At 43.1% G+C, this 6,850-nt stretch overlaps 1 long non-coding RNA gene across 1 annotated transcript; it reads right to left on the bottom strand.

Moving 5' to 3' along the window:
- Positions 1–2,299: 2,299 nt before the first annotated feature.
- LOC119289409 lies at positions 2,300–2,968 on the bottom strand. The gene is made up of 4 exons (XR_005141502.1): positions 2,876–2,968; positions 2,620–2,767; positions 2,471–2,529; positions 2,300–2,382 (listed from the first exon to the last, which is right to left on the bottom strand). It is a non-coding gene; the product is annotated as an uncharacterized LOC119289409 (long non-coding RNA).
- Between the last annotated feature and the right edge of the window lie 3,882 nt (positions 2,969–6,850).

The following is a 6,850-nucleotide window of genomic DNA, read 5'->3' as shown; positions in this document are numbered from 1 at the left end:
TTTAGGCCTGCCAGCCTTTCTTTTCGTCAAGGGAGGACACATGGAAAATTCAATGTCCACTTCAGGCCACTGAGACTGATCTGTAAGTGCTGGAATTGGAGTAGCATATGCAGCTTTGAATCTTGCTACCGAATAATATTCATGCAGATATGGGTGCATGTTTATCTTCGGTTGGGATGCTAAGAAAAGAATGGCATGCTCACATGGTTTACCAGTGTGTTGCCACTCGAGGCAAGTGCAATCATGCAATTCAGTGTTAACAACATGTCTCCTTCCAGTTTTGTTATCTCTAACTTCAGCACCCCAAGGTGAAGATTTTTCAACAAACAAATGTGAAAGACTTCTGCTCCGATAGACCACCTGTTGTACCACTGCTGGAAGCTTATCACCTTGCAGACAATCACCTATCCTTCTTCTCAATTCCCACAACCGCATGAGCATGATCCTAATTTGGTCAACCATGTCATGCACAGGCAAATCTTTTAACTCCTTCACCTTATTGTTGAAACTCTCTGCCAAATTGTTGTTGATGTGGTCACACTTGATGGCAGTGTTGAATGCTGACCTGTACCATAACAAACAATGGTAGGTGTTCAGCCATGGACCAAACTCATCACATGCTGCCATTATCTTATCAAGATGATATTTGTGTGTCTGTCTAGTGTAAGATCTTGCTGCTAGCCACATGCGCCCAAATTCTTCTCCTCTAAATTTTTTGATCAAATTCATCCACAAATGACCGAAGCACTCCCTCTGCTCAGCATGTGGGAAAACATTTTTCACTGAATTTTCAAGCCCCTTACATGCATCTGTGTGTATAGCCAAAGGTGACACTGGCCCTAGGCATCTTTTCAACTGGGTCATGAACCATGTCCATGAAGCCTCTGTTTCTGACTGAAACAAGCCAACAGCAATAGGAAACATCCAGTTGTGTCCATCTAGAGCATTGCATGCTGCCAACTGACCATTCCACTTGCCTGTCAAAAATGATGAGTCTATGCTCAAATATGGACGGCACCCTGCTTTGAAGCCATCTATGCAAGGCTTCAAAGCCATAAAAAACTTGGAGAACTTGACTTCACCTTTGGCTGATACCTCTGTATCTATCTCCACAACACTACCAGGTGACCTCTTTTCCACCTCTGCATTGAAGTTGTAAAGCATCCTAAATGTATTTGCCCAATCACCATATAAGTTTTTCATTGTCCTTTGTTTTGCCTTCCACACTGTGGTATATTTCAGTTTAATGGGGTACATCTTTTCCAAGTCTACTTTGAGTTTCTTGGCAGTAGTGTTTGGTGTTTTGGCTAAAATTGGGGTAATCTTTTCTGCAACCCAAAGTTGTGATGTCATGGTTGATACTCTCTGTGAACTTGTAATACAAGTATGTTGATTGGGGATTTGGTTAACCCTAACAGTACTTCCATCAGGTTGCAGTCTAGCAGATATGTACCACTTGCAAGGCTTGACACTACCATCAAATCCTCTGCACCTCGCATAAAACTTCTTTCTATCAGTCCAAACAGTCTTGGCATCAAACTCATGTTTCACTGCATAAGTCTTGAAACACATCCTAAACTCCTTCATGCTTGGGAAGAACTTGCCTACTTCAATGACAGGGTTTTCTTTGTCATACACATGCACCAGCTCATCATCATGTGCATCATCTACTTCATCTGCAGCTTGTTCCATCAATTGTCCATCTACATCTTCATCAACATTAGCAGGCAAACTAGATTCTCCCCTCTCCTGCTTATCTCTGTCATCGACTGGAATGCCAAAAAGTTTGGCCATCTCAATGTCAGGCATTGGTGCAATGACCAAATCAGTAAGCTCATCTAATTCAACTACATTCCAATCAACAGTTGCTGCAGTTTCAGTTTCAATTCCAGTCACCTGTCCCTCTTCGGCTATTACTGTAAGTTCAGTACACATGGGAATCAATGGCCTCTGTGTAGCCCAATCATCATCTACCATCTGCGCTGCCAATTGTGATGGCACATATCCAACCTTCGAAAAAATATTCAGATCAACCAGCTCAGCAAAAAAATTAGCTCGTTTGCTTGTCCAGCCGTTTTGCCGATCGATTTCATCAACAATCTGTTCACCATCTTCCATTCTCACATACTCTCCTTTCCAAACCGCAACAGTGATACTTCTTGCTCTGGACCCCAAACAACATTCTCCCCAATTTTTTCCACCCATTTCTTCACTGCCTTCTCTCCCATGTTCTGTAGAACTTGTGGATCAATCTCTGTAAACTCAACCTCCCATTTAACAATTGTGTCTCTCGCAATGTTCTGAATGCTACCATCAACTAATTTTGCCTTTGATGGAAAGAAATTGACCGTCAATTCGAAGGTCCGAGCGGCAGCATCCCCTCTGTCAGTGGCGGACAGTGTGAGCCCGTGAGAAAGAGCAGACTAGGCCCTAACTGCATGCAAAATTGGATCAGAGAGAGGAGCATTACCTATTCGAAGTTGAATCTGGGGGCTCCATCTCAGTATGCCCATGGGCTCCCCTCACAACCTATCGATTCAACAAGCGAAAACAGAGGAAACGAGCTGAGATCTACGGGGCTGAGAGAGGAACGGGAGGGGGACTAGGGTTTTCACTCACCATTTTTTGAGGACGAAGGCTCCGCCGCCGTTGAGAACGAGGGCTCCGCCGCCGCCGTTGAGAACGCAAGATCCGCCGCCACCGGAGAAGAAGGGGGGAGGGGGCAGAGTGGCGGGTCCGGCACGGTCGGGCGGCAGGGCACGGTCAGCTGTTTTGAGGAGCAATTAAGTTGGACCCACATGTCCTAACATAAACGGGCTTGGTTGATGACCAATTTAACCACATTTAACACCCCATGTGGCCCTGGGCTATTTACCTGCTTAAATGTGTCGCACCACAGCCATTCGCTCGAACAACGTCGCACTCAAGCAAATTCACATCAAACACGTCGCACAGGAGCAATTGGCCCCAGTTAAACATGCATGGTACCAAACTTTCGGTGTTTGCACGGCGGATGCAAGCCAGATGCCATACGAGAAACCAAACACGCCCTTAGTGATCCCTGCATGCATGCCCATTGCCCAAGGTGAGCTCTGTTCGTCCTTGTGTGGCAACACTACAACAGTGTCCAGGCTTTTTTTTGGGATTTTTTTTACGGAAAGTAGTTTTTTTAAATAAGATTTAAGGGAAAGTATTGTTTGTCTCGTGGAGTCTCCCCTGACGATTGGCAGGTCATGACCAACAAAGATGCTCAGTAGTTCTTTTATGGGAGTATTAGACCATTTTATTCAACTACTAAAGAGTTCAGAATACAAGCAATTTTAGGTGTACCTTTTTTCACAAATATGTAAAGATTTACGTATTTTTTTTCATTGATAGAAAGAGTTAGAGAGTTACTAGATTGGATACATCGTACAACACATGGCCCGAGAACGATGACCAGAGCAGAAAAGAAATATGTGGTACTCAACCAAATAACCTAGCCTACATCTCCAGCAACACCCTATCAATTCAGGTGTGCCTAACAGGCAAGAAAAAAAGTAGCGCGCTATACGAAATAGCGGCGCCTCTTAAAATACGCTATTAGTATGCTATATTGTGCTATTAGTGAGACATTATACATTGATTTATTTAGTGAGACTATTCTTTACACGCTATAGTGTGTGCTATTAGTGACGCCATAACGCGTTATCACTAGTAGAAAAAGGGTCAAATGTGAAGCACATTAGTGCCGGTTTGAATTTGAACCGGCACTAATGTGTGCATTAGTGCCGGTTCCAACGGCTAGCCGGCCGCTCTCATTAGTACCAGTTCGTGGCGAACCTTTAGCACCGGTTCGTGCCATGAACCGGTACTAAAGTGAGTGGTGGCAGGATGTTGCCAGTCCGGGGCCCCTCCAGCACCTTTAGTACCGGGTCGTATCACGAACTGGTACTAAAGGTCGTTCTACATAGACCCTTCGTCCACCCGAGCTCGCTCTGTTCTTCCCCTTTCCCCTCTCCTCTCTGTTCTTTTCCCTCTTCATCTCAAGCTCATCACACATTTTGCCTAAAATTTGTCAAGATTTGAAGGCCCCCATCCATTCAAATGATCACAAAGGTTAGCAACTTTGTCCTTTCATCTCTCATTGCTAGATTAGCTCGTGCAATGCTTTATATAGTGATTGATTTTTGAGTTTAGTAATTTGGGAGGAATTATGTATATGTGCTAGTATTTGATTTATATGCAATTTGAGGTCAAAAATAACACATAGTTTGTATATGTAGGTGTGGTTTACTTAGTGCCTTCTAAATCTCCATCGTAACCACCGTCGATCGCCCGCAACGTCCCGTCGCCGGCACCACCTTGTGGTGAGCCTCTTGTCTATGAAGTTTTATATAAAAAAATTGATGTTTGTGTGATTTGGATATATAGTTACTCGTATAATTATCTTACCCATACGTTGTTTGTTATACATAGTACCATAGTTTTGATATCCATCACCGTCGGCCCTCGTCCGGGTTATGATTCGGATGTGGTATATTCTCTTTTAAAACTATTCATTGCATTTCGTGTTTATGACAAATTATGCCCATCAAGTTGACATAGATATTTGTATGTAGGAGGTAGTTGAACCGGAAATTCCAACCGATCCTATTGTCGAGAGGTTAAATTTAGTTGAAAGAGAAAACGAGAATTTGAAGGAAAAATTGAAAAGAACTGAGGGGGAGAAGATGGAATTGGAGTTGCATGTTGCTGATGTCGTCGATGATCACAAGATTAAGATGGAGAAAATGCGCTTGAAGATAAGAAAGATTAGAAAATATGCCATTCATAGTGAGGCTTGGTATCATTATGTTGTTGGATCAATTGTTACCTTAGTTGCGATCTTGATCGCATTTGTTGTTACATTTAAATTCTTTAGATAGAGAGTTATTTGTTTGTTGCATTTAAGTGTTGTATGATCTTTATGTATGAACTTTATGTATTGTATTAATTTGGTGTTTTCGGTGCTGTGTATTGAAGATGAGCCGGCAATGGATGTACGATGACCGATGCTCTCCCGAGTTCATTAATGGCGTGCGTACTTTTCTGCTTGCGGCTGAGGCAAACAAGCGGGTGGATTGTTTTATGCGTTGTCCATGTGGTGGCTGTAAGAATGGTCACAATTACTCTACGTCAAGAACCATTCACGTCCACCTGTTTGAGTACGGTTTCATGCCCCACTATAATGTTTGGACCAAGCATGGAGAAAGAGGGGTTATGATGGAAGACAATGAAGAAGAAGAGGACGACGATACCTATCCTGGCCATGGGTTCCCTGAATACGATGATACAACAATGAGGGAAGAAACTGAGCCGGTAATGTGGAAAGAAGCTGAGCCGGCAATGCGGGAAGAAGCTGAAGAAGAGGCATCAGATGAGCGCATTGATGATCTAGGTTCATGGGAGTCTTAAAGGAATATGTTCATAACCGTGCTAGGCCAGAAGGAAGCATCTCAAAGGGCCATGAAAATGAGGAGGTCATTGAGTTTTGTATTGACTTTATTCCTGACCTTAAGCTGATTGATGTTCCTGAATCGCGGCATAAGGGCAGACTGGATGGTAAAGGCACGCTAGGAGGGGAACAAATAATATGTATGGACGGACATTCTCTCACTGAAGCACACTACACAGTTCTACAAAATTCCGCCTTGGTGGCTCCGTATATGGATGAACACAAGAATTTGCTACGCTCCAAACACCCAGAGCGGTCTGATGACTGGATTACACGTGAACAAACCAGGAGTTTCACCAGCTGGTTGCAGACATGTACCATGCATGACGCCTCTATTGAAGATGACTTGTACTTGCTGTCCCAGTTACCATCTTCGAATATAATGACTTTCCAAGGGTACGAGATAAATGGTAATACATTTTACACGATCGCCCAAGATAAGAAGAGCACCAACCAAAACAGTGGTGTCCGCTTTGATGCATAAACCAAGACGGGAAAGGAAACATATTATGGTTATATACAGGACATATGGGAACTTGACTATCGACGTGGTTTGAAGGTCCCTTTGTTTCGGTGCAAATGGGTCAATATGACACGATGCGGTGTAACGGAAGACCCGCAGTACGGAATGACAACAGTGGATTTCAACAATCTTGCATATGCAGACAAACCATTCGTCCTAGCCAATGATGTGGCACAGGTTTTCTATGTGAAGGACATGTCTACCAAGCCGAGAAAAAGAAAAGATAAGGAAGCGAATCCATCGTACGAAGAGCCAAAGCGGCACATAGTTCTTTCTGGGAAGAGAAACATCGTGGGAGTGGATGAGAAGACAGACATGTCAGGAGATTATGAAAACTTTGATGAAATTGCTTCATTCACAGTGAATATTGACCCGAGCATCCAGTTAAATGATGAAGATTTTCCATGGCTACGGCGCAAAGGGACACACGCGAAGAAAAAGTTTCACACCCAAAGATCTGGGATGTGATCGGCTTCACTATCATCACTTTCTTCTGTGTTTCACACCCAGGAGGGAATCTCTATAATAGTTAGGGTAGCTAGTTATGTGTTTTGGCATTTGAAACACGATTTTTTTTTATGTGCAAGCAAATTCTTTCATGCATTTACTGATTTTTTCATCTAAATGACCCTGAAATTGAAAAGCATTTCAAATGAACTCAGAAAAGGTTGAAAGTTGGCATGGTATCATAATTTCACCCACATAGCATGTGCAAAAAAGTAGAGAGCGTTACCGCAAAAACTAGATGCACTTCGTGTACAAAATGGACAATCTCTTTCGAAGTATCGGGATTTCGGACGAAAACTCATCCGTTACAACGACATTTCATTTTTTAAATAACCTAAGCATTA

The sequence above is a fragment of the Triticum dicoccoides genome, chromosome 4A, assembly GCF_002162155.2.
Source record: "Triticum dicoccoides isolate Atlit2015 ecotype Zavitan chromosome 4A, WEW_v2.0, whole genome shotgun sequence".
NCBI classification, from domain to species: domain Eukaryota; kingdom Viridiplantae; phylum Streptophyta; class Magnoliopsida; order Poales; family Poaceae; genus Triticum; species Triticum dicoccoides.
The sequence above is the reverse complement of the archived record's forward strand: the minus strand, read 5'-3'. Positions and strand labels throughout refer to the sequence as shown.